At 40.1% G+C, this 13,619-nt stretch overlaps 1 pseudogene; it reads right to left on the reverse strand.

Moving 5' to 3' along the window:
- Positions 1-1,256: 1,256 nt before the first annotated feature.
- Positions 1,257-1,718, reverse strand: LOC128570581 (spindle and kinetochore-associated protein 2-like; annotated as a pseudogene).
- Positions 1,719-13,619: the final 11,901 nt, after the last annotated feature.

A 13,619-nucleotide genomic window follows, 5' to 3' on the forward strand; every position in this document is an offset into this window, starting at 1 on the left:
GAGTTTTGATCCTACTCCTTATTGCACATAATTCCCTGTAAAGCTTTCTCGGGGATGATGATTTGCTTCGAAGGCTAGTATTTCCTTCCAGATTTTGGCTATTCCTCTATGAGAATGGAAAATATCTTTGCAGTATGTAAACATACGTGAATTACTTCTTGTATAAATATTCTGTTGATTGGAAGGGAAAAAGCTATTTCAAGATTATGGATATGTATGTATTTGTGAAATAAAAAGCAATCACCAAAAGAGGAAAATCAATAATCAACTAATTTCCCCCCCCTTAGGACACATAAAATTTGCTTTTAATACTTCTTTGGGGAAAAAAATCACACTTGTAGTGAATGAACAAGAAACATTTTTACGCTATTATTTGTATCTACCATGCCATGAATTCATAGGGAAGAGGTTCTAGTAGCTCAGGGAGGCACCTTGCCATTGAATGTGACAAAGTGTTGATTGACTTTTGAATTCATGGGAAATAGGTTCCAGTACCTTGTATCACTGTTACATGGGGGCTATTAGTTATCCTGTGTACTATGCTGTACACCTATTATGCCATGAGCTCATGGGGAATAAATAGGTTCTTGCACCTAAAAACGTGGGTCCACTGATACTCCTGTGTGCTATGTTAGATGCTTATTATGCCATGAATTCATAGGGAATGGGTTCCAGGAGCTCAGGCTCCTTTCCGTTAGTTCTCACAAAGTGGGCTTCTCTGGGTGGCGCAGGCTGGCGCTTCAGTTGAACCCAGGTACCTTTCTCTTTGGCTTCCTTCTTTTTCTGACCATTTTCCTTCCCACGTTTCAGGAAACTATCTCAGCTCTTAGAGTGCTTAATATGCTCAATATGAACATTAATCCTCTTGGCAAGGATCTTGCCCTTGTTTGTTTACAACAATGCCAACAGCATGCTGGGTAACACTGTAGACTCTTCCAGGTTTGCCATGGTGACATTTGTGTGGCATGCCTTTTGAACAGTACCCATTCCCTTGATGTCTACAATATCACCTTTCTTGTAGATTTGCATATATGTGGCCAAAGGAACAACTCCATGTTTTCTAAAAGGCCTAGAGAACGTGTATCGGGTGCCTCTCCTCTTTCCCTTTATGCTTGTCATTTTGGTGAATTACTGAAAGATGGTGTCTCCAGATGAAAGGTTTTTTTTTTATCTTTTTGGCTGACCTTTATTATTCTTCTCTCATATGAAAGGCAGCATTATCCAGTCTTTAAGCCAAAACTCCCTCTCCTTCACCAGCCCCCTCCCACTAGTTATCAACCATTAAAAGACATCTTCCTAAATTTTTGTGGAATTGATTTCTTCTCTATTAGAATTCCCTTTTGGAAGTCCATTTCTTCATAAGTCTGGCATGTGAGATTTTAATTGCTCTGCTGCATTTTTCTCTTCTTCAGTCAGTGGTGACAGCTCCAGGTCTGTTTGCTTTTGTAGTTGTTGTATCATGTTCATAGTCTTATTCACAGTAGCACAAATGTGACTCTTAGTCTCTTTCTGCTCAACAGCAGCTAGTTTGAAGCGTGCATGCTTTGATATCGAGACTTTATCGCTGACATTTCCTTTAACAGTGTAACTGGACTTTTCTCACCTGCTGAATCAGGATGATTAGTCTTGATTTCATATTCCAGCCTGTACTGAATGTAATCCAGATCAGAGTCAGCTTTCTGGAACATCAGTTCCAGCTTATCGACCTCCGCCTCCATGTTGAACAGTTGCTTTTATTTATTTTTTTTTTTTGAGACAGAGTCTCACTCTGGTGCTATGGCATCAGCCTAGCACACAGCAACCTCAAACTTCTGGGCTCAAGTAATCTTCCTGCCTCAGCCCCTGAGAGGCTGGGACTACAAATAAGCACCACCACACCTGGCTAATTCTTTTATTTTTAGTAGAGATGGGATCTCACTCTTGTTCAGGCTGGTCTTGAACTCCTGAGCTCAAGGGATCCCCCCCAGAGTGTTAGGATTATAGGCATGAGCCGCCTTGCCTGACCTCAACTAATTAATTTGATTACACTTGAAAAAAGTCTTCCAAGTGTTGTTAGCATCTGCTAACTCTCCAGATTTCCAGCTCCAAAGAGAAAGGAGCTATTGGTGAGTTAATCAGAAAGGGGCAATGCCTGGGAGTCAGATGCACTGGGTTTAAATCCAAGTTCTGCCACTTGTCAACTAGGTGACTTTTGGTAATAATAATAGCTCCCAGTTCCCGAGTGCATTCCATGTGCCAAACAATTTATACATATCATCTCAATTCATCCTCATAATAAACAGGCAAGTAGACATTATCAAGTATCTCCATTATACAAATAAAGAAATGAAGGTCAAGAGAAATTAAACTATCGGCTCAGGGTTGTACAAATCATAAATGACAGAGAGGGAACATGAACCAGGTATACATGGCTCCAGAATTCTTAAATCCAATGCTGTAATTCCTCCAAATTACAAAGCACAATCCTTAAGTTACTTAACTTTTATGAGTTTTGGTTTCCTCACCTATAAAACGATCACCTGTAAAGCACCTAACAGCAATGACTAATGACTGAATGGTTACTATATTCCAGGCAATTTTCTAAATGCTGGCATTCTTTCATTTAAATCTCACAAAGTCCCAATAAATAGGAAATATCCCCATTTTACAGAGGAGGAAACTGGGGCTTAAAGGAGTGAAGAAACTAACCCAGATCACACACAGCTTTTGAGGGGTAGAGCTGGGATTTTAATTTGAGCCTGTGCAGCTCCAGAGCCCACGCTCTTTCCACTTCCTTCTCCATGACAATTGCTTCAAAAAGCCCTACTGAGGAAGATATGGTAAATACACAGAGAGGGTGCCAGGAACATAGGAAGGGAGGAAATTCATTCTAACAGAGGGTAATAGGACAGCTTTATGAGAATATAGAAATTTACTTGATAGGAATTTAGCCCACAATCCCTTGGGCTCTTTCTTTCCAACTTGGGCACAGCAGAATGGCTCCCGCACAGAAGGGTGGCAAGAAGAAAGTTCTTGCCATCAATAAGGTGGTGACTCAAATACATCGTCAACATTCACAACCACATCCATGGAGTGGGCTTCAAGAAGCGTGCCCCTTGGGCACTCAAAGAGATCCAGAAATTTCCCATGAAAGAGATGGGGACTCCAGATACACGCATCGATGTTCAGGCTCAACAAAGCTGGCTGGATCAAAGGCATAAGGAATGTCCCATACCGCATGTCCAGTTGTCCAGAAAACTTCATGAAGATTCACTAAACAACCTCTACACTCTGGTTACCTATGTACCTGTTACCACTTTCAAAAATCTACAGTCAACGTGGATGAGAACTAACTGGTGTTTGATACACCAAAAGTTATAAAACCACCAAAAAGAAAAAAGAGATTTACTTTAATGCCAGAGAGCCTCAGAAATACATACATCTGTCTGTTTCATAAAATTAGGTACAGCCTTATTATGTAACAACGTCGACGCTACAGAAGCAGGCTGGACCCTTGTCATAAACATGTCTAATAAGTAAATAAGTAAGGTGGGTGCTGTATCTTACTCATGTTAGGACTACTTCCCCCTCCCTTTCCCGTCTACCCCAGCAGCATCTACAATAGTGCACTCGAAAGATATTTCCAAAATGAGTAAGTGAATGATACCTCAGGAAAGACTTGGTTCAGGGCCTTGCTAATTTGGGGATGCTGTAGTCCCAAAGCTCAAAGACCCTTTTCCCTCTCATCTTTCTCCTTGTAGCTCTGACAAGCCCACAGGCTGAGGGACAGGGACCCACCCTACCAGAGATGATTTATGGTTCTTTGTTATACAAATCCTCCCGCATTCCTCCCCACAGCCAATTCATCGTGACATTTAAAGGAAACTTAGGTTAGTGAACTATCGCGCATAGCCCTGAAGACAATTGTTCAGAGCCACTTCTCTAGTATTCAGTTTCAGAAAAGACCATTGCTCTACCAAGAATATCTTAGTTTTCCCACTTCTCTACCAGGAATATCATAGTGTTTTCCCAAGGACCCAGAAAATGCCTTTAGGTCTATCTTAGGGAATCTCACGTACTCAGCCTGAGCAATGAAAAGAAAGGGGAGGACACCCTTGCAGCTGACATGGGAAAGCAATGCTGTGTAATTGCTCCACCATTACACTACTGTAATAGAAGGCCCAAGGAAGATATAAGCACGCTGTTTCAGACTAGGATGCAGAACAACTTTGCAAAGATGCCTCTGCCATCAAAATGATGATGACAAAGTAAAGTGAAACTTCCTTCATTCTTCATGCCATTAATGTAAGCTGATGTTATATTGATCTGAGTAGACCCTTTGTCATGGCTACAGGAGTAAAAGAGGAGTAAGCACTTCCTGCCTCTGTTACTAAGCTTATTTCAGTCACATAACTCCTAGGATACGATCTATGTTGCCCTTATCTTGACTGTCAGTATAGTCAGTAGAACTGAGACTTAATCACTTGGGTAAAAATCACATATGAAAGAGATCATGTAGAATGGGCACTTTTTGTTTTATTTATTGATAGTTATATACCATCCTTTCTGTGAAAAGAACGATGGCTGTCGGATACTAATTACTGATACCGTATAACCAAGCTGAGATGAAGCCATCTAATTTCCTGCTGCACAATGTTAAATAAACCCATTGCTTCTATGTCTCATTTTCAATTTGTGTACAATTAGGAGATGAAAGTTTTGCTTCCTATCCTCCTAAAGACAGTCAAAATGCAACATAAAACAAGAGGTATTTTATAAAACGTGTTCCAAAAAGTTGGGCAGACACCTCAATTCAGTGAATCACATACTTTAAAGTGTACCAAGGAATCTCACATAATATTCTTTTTAAAATACTTAAGCCCCTTATGTAATAGCTTAGAACATTCAAATTTTAAGTAATACATTTGTTTAAAAAAGATTTAATTAAATTTACAAAGTTCCTTGAGTTCACCCTAGGCACTTGGAGGTATAAAATATTTTTATTATGTATATTGTCAGAACATTTATCATGTACTATCGCTGCTCCCACTTCTTAAATGTAAGCATTTACTTTTTATCTAGATGGTATTAGCATTTTATTGTTCATCCCAATTGATTCTGTTTCGGTTTTGTTGTCTGTAAAATAAAAGTCTATCCTAAAGCAATTAGGTTAAACAAAAAGCATGCATTTAAATAGAGAGCAAGACTTTTAAAACATTTACTCTTTATTATACAATTTGGTAATATTCACATTCATTATTAGTATCAAACATGACAATCTGATTTTGATTTTTCTTCAAGAATTTGTCCCCAAAACTGAATGACAAATCAGTATATTGATTACAGCCTTTGTCTTGCTATAGCTTAGCAAACTTCTCAAGGGTGCTTTACTTTTCTTTTTAAAAACCTTTTTATTTTTGGTGGGGCACGATGGTTCACACCTGTAATTCTAGCACTTTAGGAGGCCAAGGCAGGTGGATCGCCTGAGTTCAGGAGTTCCAGACCAGCCCGAGCAAGGAGACCCTGTCTCTCCTTTAGAAAAACTAGCCAGGCATTGTGGAAGGTGCCAGATACTGGAGAGACTGAGGCAAGAGGATCTCTTGAACCTAGGAGTTTGAGGTTGCTATGAGCTATGAATGATGCCATGGCAATCTACCCAGAGTGAGACTCAGTCTCAAAAAAAAAAAAAAAAAACTTTTTATTTTTATATAATTTCAAACTTATAGAACAGTCGTTGGGCCAGGTGTGCTAGTATTGTGGGAGGTCAGGGCAGGAGGACTGCTTGAGGTCAGGAGTCTTGAGATCAGCCTGAGCAACAGTGAAACACCATCTCTACAAAAAGTATGAAAATTAGCCAGGCATGGTGGTACGCTCCTACAATCCCATCTACTCAGGAGCATCACCTGAGCCCAGTAATTTGAGGTTGCAGTGAGCTATGATGATGCCACTGTACTCTAGCTGGGGTGACAGAGCAAGACCCTATCTCAAAAAAGGGAGAAAAGTTGTAGAAATACCCTGTTTCCCCGAAAATAAGACAGTGTCTTATTTTAAAGTGTGTTCCCAAAGATGCGCTAGGTCTTATTTTCAGGGGACGTCTTATCTTTCCTGTAAGTAGGTCTTATTTTCGGAGGATGTCTTATTTTCAGGGAAACAGGGTAGTACAAAAAATCCTACATACATCTCACTTAATTTCCTAAATGTTAGTATTTTACCACATTTCCTTTATCATTTATACCTTGATCATTTTGTTAACAGCATCTGACAGATTTTTTCCACTCTAAATTTACAGCTTTTCCCTTTGTAATCAATAATTATCTTGTGGGGACATACTTTGTGACTATGTACATATCCTGTTTCTTATCCAAATTTCACCCACTAGTTTTCCTGTCCATTGGTGATCCAATTATTACTGTGGTTGTCAAATAGTGATTTTTCTAATTCCATCATTCGTTCTACATTTATTAGTTGACATTCTACTATAATGACTTACTTTCCCTTCTCCCACATTTAATTATACACCTATATATTTTATCCAATGAGTTAACATTACTATCATTATTTGTTTTTATGCTTAATTGCCCCACATCTGGCCAGTAGGAATCCCTTCAAGATGATTCTTGGACATTTTGATATGTCCCTTATTTTTTGAGCACTTCCTAACTTGCAAGCTTAATAAGATGTTCAAGGCTCATCTTGTACTTTCCTAGCCCTAGCCCTGAAATCAGCCAATTCTCCAAGATACTCTAGTGACTTTTTTTTTTCTGGTCCATTTCAATAGCAAACAGAATTTAGAAACCAAGATCTGGAAGGTAGGTGCGCTCTTTGCTCCTGGAGTGTCATTGTTCTGGGCCTTCTCAGGGAATAGAGCTAGGGGATACATACACATATATGTGTGTGTGTGTATACATGCATAGGTGTGTGCACACACAATGAACCATACTAACACCCATCTTTTTGTTTGTTTGTTTGTTTTTTGTGGTTTTTGGCCAGGGCTGGGTTTAGAACCCACCACCTCCGGCATATGGGACTGGCGCCCTACTCCTTGAGCCACAGGCGCCACCCAACTAAGACCCATCTTAAAAACCATGAGTTTATACTGTCAAGTCCAAATTGAATCCAATACTACAGGATTCATTACACTATTCTCTCTTTCCAGATTTGTAACTCTCTTCTTTTTCAATGAGGAAATTAAATTCCATCATTCAAAATATTTTTACTTATTTGCCTAATCCCAGAATACACAGAAGTAGTTTTAGAATTGCTACCCCCCAAAAAAACCACCACTGCAAAAAAAAAAAAAAAATGAACTGAAGCTTGAAATTCATTTACAGTTCATATATTTATAGTCTAAGAATACATAGTAAAACAATTGTGAATGGGCATTTTGGAAGGCCGAGGTGGGAGGATTACTTGAGCTCAGGAGTTCAAGACCAGGCTGAGTAGAACAAGATCTCATCTCTACAAAAAACAGAAAAATTGGGCAGTGCCTGTGGCTCAGTGAGTACGGCGCCAGCCCCATATACCGAAGGTGGTGGGTTCAAACCTGGCCTCAGCCAAACTGCAACAAAAAAATATCCAGGCATTGTGGCAGGCGCCTGTAGTCCCAGCTACTCTGGAGGCTGAGGCAAGAGAATCGCCTAAGCCCAAGAGCTGGAGGTTGCTGTGAGCTGTGATGCCACAGCATTCTACCAGGGGTGACAAAGTAAGACTCTGTCTCTAAAAAAAAAAAAAAACAGAAAAATATAGCTGGTTGTGGTGACATGCACCTGTAGTCCCAGCTACTCAGGAAGCCAAGGCAAGAGAATTACTTGAACCCAGGAGTTTGAGGTTGATGTGAGTGACGATGATGCATAGTACTCTACCCAGGGTGACAGAGTGAGACTCAGTCTCAAAAAAAAAAAATTTTTTTTCAGAAAAATAATGCTGTTTAAAAAGGAATACTCAAGAAAAATGTGATGCCCAGCCGGGCGTGGTGGCTCATTCCTGTAATCCTAGCACTCAGGGAGGCCGAGGCAGGTGGATTGCCTGAGCTCACATGTTTCAGACCAGCCTGAGCTGGAGTGAGACCTGGTCTCTAAAAATAGCCAGGCATTGTGGCGGGTGCCTGTAGTCCCAGCTACTTGGGAGGCTGAGGCAAGAGAATCACTTGAGCCCAAGAATTTGAGGTTGCTGTGAGCTATGACATCACGGCATTCTACCAAGTGTGACAAAGTGAGATTCTGTCTCAAAAAAAAAAGAAAGAAAAGAAAAGATTGTCACTTCCTGACCCCTCTGTTTAGTCTCCATCCCCTACTCACTTTCTATAAGTAACTGATCTCATTGGGTTCTGGTTTATCCTTCCTGTTTTTCTTTTTTTGGTCAAAAAAGCAAACACCTGTGTATTTTTTCACTTCCCCCTTTACTATTTACCTTCTACTAGTTCTCCTTACATAAATAATAGCATTCTACAGATACTCTTTTGTACTTTGCATTTTTCACCAGACAATATATCCTAGAAATAATTCCTTATCAGTTCACAGACATCGTCCTCATTCCTTTTTACAGATGTGTAGTATTTACTATGTGCTCGTACCATAGTTTATTCAACCACTCTCCTCCACATGGGCATTTAACAGAGTGAGACTCAGTCTCAAAAAAAAAAAAAAGATAATCCACATCTTGATTATTTTGCAAATACAAATGGTGCTGCAGTAAATAAACTTGTGTATATGTATTTTTACACTGCTGGAGGTGTATGTTCAGGGTTAATTCTTAGGATTACTAGGCCAAAATAAACACATTTGATGCTGTTTTGGATACCTATAAACCTTTTTTTTTGGAGACAGAGTCCCACTCTATAGTGCTGGGTAGAGAGTATGCCTGGGCATCAGCCTAGCTCATAGCAACCTCAAACTCTTGGGCTAAAGCAATCTTCTTGCCCCAGCTTCCCTACTACCTGGGATTACAGGTTCATACCACCACACTCAGCTAATTTTTCTATTTTTAGTAAAGACTGATTCTTGATCTTGCTCAGGCTGGTCTAGAAGGGATAACTACCAGGTTTTATTATTTATTTATTTATTTTTTTTTGTAGAGACAGAGTCTCACTGTACTGCCCTCGGGTAGAGTGCCGTGGCGTCACATGGCTCACAGCAACCTCTAACTCTTGGGCTTACGCGATTCTCTTGCCTCAGCCTCCTGAGCAGCTGGGACTACAGGCGCCCGCCACAACGTCCGGCTATTTTTTTGTTGCAGTTTGGCCGGGGCTGGGTTTGAACACGCCACCCTCAGCATATGGGGCCGGCGCCCTACTCACTGAGCCACAGGCGCCGCCCTTTTTATTTATTTTTTTAAGACAAGAGTCTTACTCTGTCACCCTGTGTAGAGTGCTATGGCATCATCATAGCTCACAGCAACCTCAAATTCTTGGCCTTAAGAGATTCTTTTGCCTCAGCCTCCTGAGTAGCTGGGACTATAGGTGCCTACCACAACACCTGGCTAGTTTTTCTATTTTTAGTAGAGACAGGGTCTCCCTTTGTTCAATCCACCATCTCCACCTCCCAGAGTGCTAGGATTACAGGTGGAAGCCACCATGCTGCTGGCCTTTACAAGGTTTTAATATGGTTTTTAAAGTAGTGTTTGTGATAATATTCATTACATATTTGTCCACATAGATGTAGTTTCTTTTATTTTGTTTTTGTGAGACAACATCTTGCTTTGTCACCCAGGTTAGAGTGCAGTGGCATGACCATAGCTCATGGTAATCTTGAATACACGGGCTTGAGGGATCCTCCTGCCTCATCCTCAAAAGTAGTGAGGACTACAGGCACACCCCAGCAGGCCTGGCTAATTTTTTAAAGTTTTTTTTAGAGATGGGGTCTCACTATGTTGGCCAGGCTGGTCTCAAACTCCTGGCCTCAAGCAATCTTCTTGGCTCTCCAAAGTAGTGGGAATACAGGTGTTAGTTACTGAACCTAGCTCACACAGGTATTTTTGTTTTAGATTTTGAGTCACCAGACTTTATATGTCTTTTATGCATCACAATTTTACCTTAACAAATGCATTCTAGTGATTGTCAGCAATTGAATAACAGAATTATTTCTGAGTAGTATTCTATTCAATTTTCATTTATTTAATCAGATTTTAGCTCCAATAGTAATTGTGTACAAAAATAATGGAGGAAAAGGATATCTTAGATATCCTTACATACAATAGGTAAGGATTGTATGTAAGGATAGATCACATTCTGCCTATTGTATGTAAGGATAGATCACATTCTGCCTTTGGGAATGATTTGGGACATAATATTTTTACATCTCTAAGGACGAAGTATTTCCTCCCAGCAGAGCTGATGATCTGAAGTTGCTGGAAACATGATGAATAGTGAAAGGAGCTGGTCTTTTGGTGCTAGAGGGCTTGGTTAATTATACTGTAAATCATGCGAACATCGACATGTTGAATAAAAAGCTTCTCCAGACATCTCCTTCTCACTAAAAACAACAGTTCTTTAAAAGAATAGGCAGATTGGTAATTATCTCAAGCTGAGAATATACAAAATGCTGACATTAACCCCTGGGGATGCAGAGTTTTATAGCTTTGAAGTCTGTAAGGCATTTAAAAAATGTCTTTTAAATATGATTTGACACTCTTGATTAGGCATGCTAGGAGTAAGGACAACTAACTCCCACCCCCTACTCCCTCAGACTATGTTCAATACTATAACATTATTCTGGAGTTTTATTATTTCCACCTTTGGTGGGGCGGGGGGCTTCCCTTATATAGATAGAGTCTAGGATACACAAGTAATTGTCTACCCCTTAGAAAGATAAATGTTTTATTTGGAAAACTTTGTGGGATTTGGGCTTTCACAGATGGAGATCAAAGATAAGAAGTAGTCCTCTGCTCCACTGCTGACCAATAATGTTAACAAATCCTCTGCTCCACTGCTGACCAATAATGTTAACAAATCCTCCCCTGCCCCTTCGTCTTCTACACTAGAAAGCAAAAGAATCCTCCTGTCGGAGGTGGCGGGTTCAAACCCAGCCCCAGCCAAAAAAAAAAAAAAAGAATACTCCTGCGGTGCAGTTTGGTATTTTAACACTTTTGCTTTATCATTTATATTTTGATCACTTAATTTACATGGTATCTACCAGGTTGCTCCATTATAAATTTTCTATTTTTCTCTTTGTAATTAATGAATAGCTTGGCATACTTTATGATTATATAAATATCCTGTTTCTGATATGTGGTCAAGAGTTTCATGAAGAAGCCACAAATACACAGTAAGGCTCCTAACTCTGAAATATGGTATCATTTAAGTCACTTCATACCAATTAGTCTATATCTGAAGAAAAGAAAAGTTTCATTAGTTGATGTTTTAGTCTTGGCATCAATAATGTGACATAATGCAGCCTTGTTTGGAGGGCTCAAGATGGCCAGGCCAGGTGGTTGACACCTGTAATCCTAGGACTCTGGGAGGCTGAGGTGGAAGGGTCACTTGAGGTCAGGAGTTTGAGACCAACCTGAGCAAGAATGAGACCCCCATCTCTACAAAAAAACAGATAAATCACCTAGATGTCGAGTGTGCCTGTAGTCCCAACTACTCAGGAGGCTAAAGCAGGAAGATTGCTTGAGCCTGTGTGTTTGACATAGCAGTGAGATTAAATGATGCTACTATGCTCTACCCAGAGTGACAGAGGGAGACTTTGAATCAAAATAATAACAGTAATAATAATAATAAAACAAAGAGCTCAAGGTTTAGAAATACATATATTGGGTTCAAAATCCAGCATGGCCCCCTACTACCTACATATGAGAGGTAAGCTACTTAATATCTCTGACGGCCTCAGTTTCTTCCTCAGAAAAATGAGAATACTGTAATATCAACCTCATAGAGCTGGTGTAAGTTTAATGAGCTCATACGATCTGAAAATTACCCAGAACTCGATGTGGCACACATTTGGCACTCAATAGCTATCAATAAATAATAATAGGGATATTATTTTTGTTAGTTTTAAGTACTCATGAAAATTCTTTTTGGATGGAGGCATTCTGCCTTATTATATACCTATCCCATCGATCCAACCTTAAGTCAAGAGCTAATTTAGAAACAGGAAAGCATATTCCACTGTAAATTCTCCCCCAGGAAACTAAACTGTGGGGTCTATGTACCCAGAGTTCATGCCAATTCCTTACTTCAGTGTGGACTATACATTTAGAGGTTAGTAAAACGCCTCTAGAGAGCCCTATTCCAACAAGACTGGAGTGCCACCATGAGGTCAGCGTTGGTCCTGGGGATATTTACTTGAATTCTGTCTTGATTACAAGAATATGTGAGTAGTTACATTTACATTGCATTGTATTTGCATTAAAGCCTGAAAAATACACTTTGTTGACTCCTGATGTCAAAAAAAAAGCATAAGAATTTGCATTTCTAAAGTATCAGAGTATTGGTGAATCCTTAGGATTTGAAATTGAAAACTTACCCCAGGAAAAGTAAGGTTTTTTCTCACTGTGAATGACTGCTAGGTGTAGTATTATATTTACAGTCAATCACTTTCTTCTCAACTTACTTTTTAATTAAGACTCCCCAGGATTCTAGACCCTTAGTAAAAAAATAATAATTCCTATTTCCAAATAAATTAGAAACTCTACTCAGGTGTCCCACAGAAATTTCAAACTCAACCTGTTCAGAATTAAACTTCTTATATGGTCTTCACATAAGCCCAGCCCTCCAGGATCGCCCATCTCCATGAACGGACTCATAGAGTCTCACTCGGTCACCTAAGTTTCAGACCTGGGAGTTATTTATGTTTCTTCCACCACCCCACCTTCCCACATCCAATTAATTTATCTCCTTAATGGCCTTTAGAACTGCTTCCTTCTCGTTGTCCCACTGCTGCTGTCTTCTTCTCTCACTACACTACTACTTCAGTATTCTCCGGTTCTCCCTGACTCTAGACTTGTCTCTCTTCTACATTGCTATTAGAGTGATATTGCTGATAGAGTAATTAAAAACTGTTTATACTACTAGCTTAACATCCTTTAGTTGATCAATGCCTACAAGATCAATGCCAAACTGCTCCGTGCACACCAAAGGCCCTTCAAAAGCTAGTTCCTTCCCATATATCCAGTTCCACTTCTGGCTACATCATTCACGTCTAGCATTGTTGAACCACTACTAGATCCCCAAACACAAAAGGCTGTTTCCATGATGCCTTACGTTTGTTCCTGCTGTTCTCTCTACTTAAATACCTTTACCTTTCTTTTCCTAACTGGTCAACATCTTTTTATTTTATTTTTTGAGACAGAGTCTCATGTTGTCACCCTCAGTAGAGTGCGCTGGTGTCATAGCTCACAGCAACCTCAAACTCCTGGGTTCAAGTGATTCTCTTGCCTCAGCCTCCCCAGTAGCTGGACTACAAACGCCTGCCACAATGGCTGGCTATTTTTAGAGAGGGGTCTTGCTCTTGCTCAGGCTGTTCTCAAACCTATGAGCTCAGGCAATCCACCCACCTGAGCCTCCCAGAGTGCTAGGATTACAGGTGTGAGCCACCGTGCCTGGCTATTTTTTTATTTTAAAGCTATGCAAGCTTTATCTTCTCTACAAAGCCTTTCCTAACTCCACAAAGCCCACCACGTCCTGCCACCCCAGAGCAACT

The sequence above is a fragment of the Nycticebus coucang genome, chromosome 18 (assembly GCF_027406575.1).
Source record: "Nycticebus coucang isolate mNycCou1 chromosome 18, mNycCou1.pri, whole genome shotgun sequence".
In the NCBI taxonomy this organism is placed as follows: domain Eukaryota; kingdom Metazoa; phylum Chordata; class Mammalia; order Primates; family Lorisidae; genus Nycticebus; species Nycticebus coucang.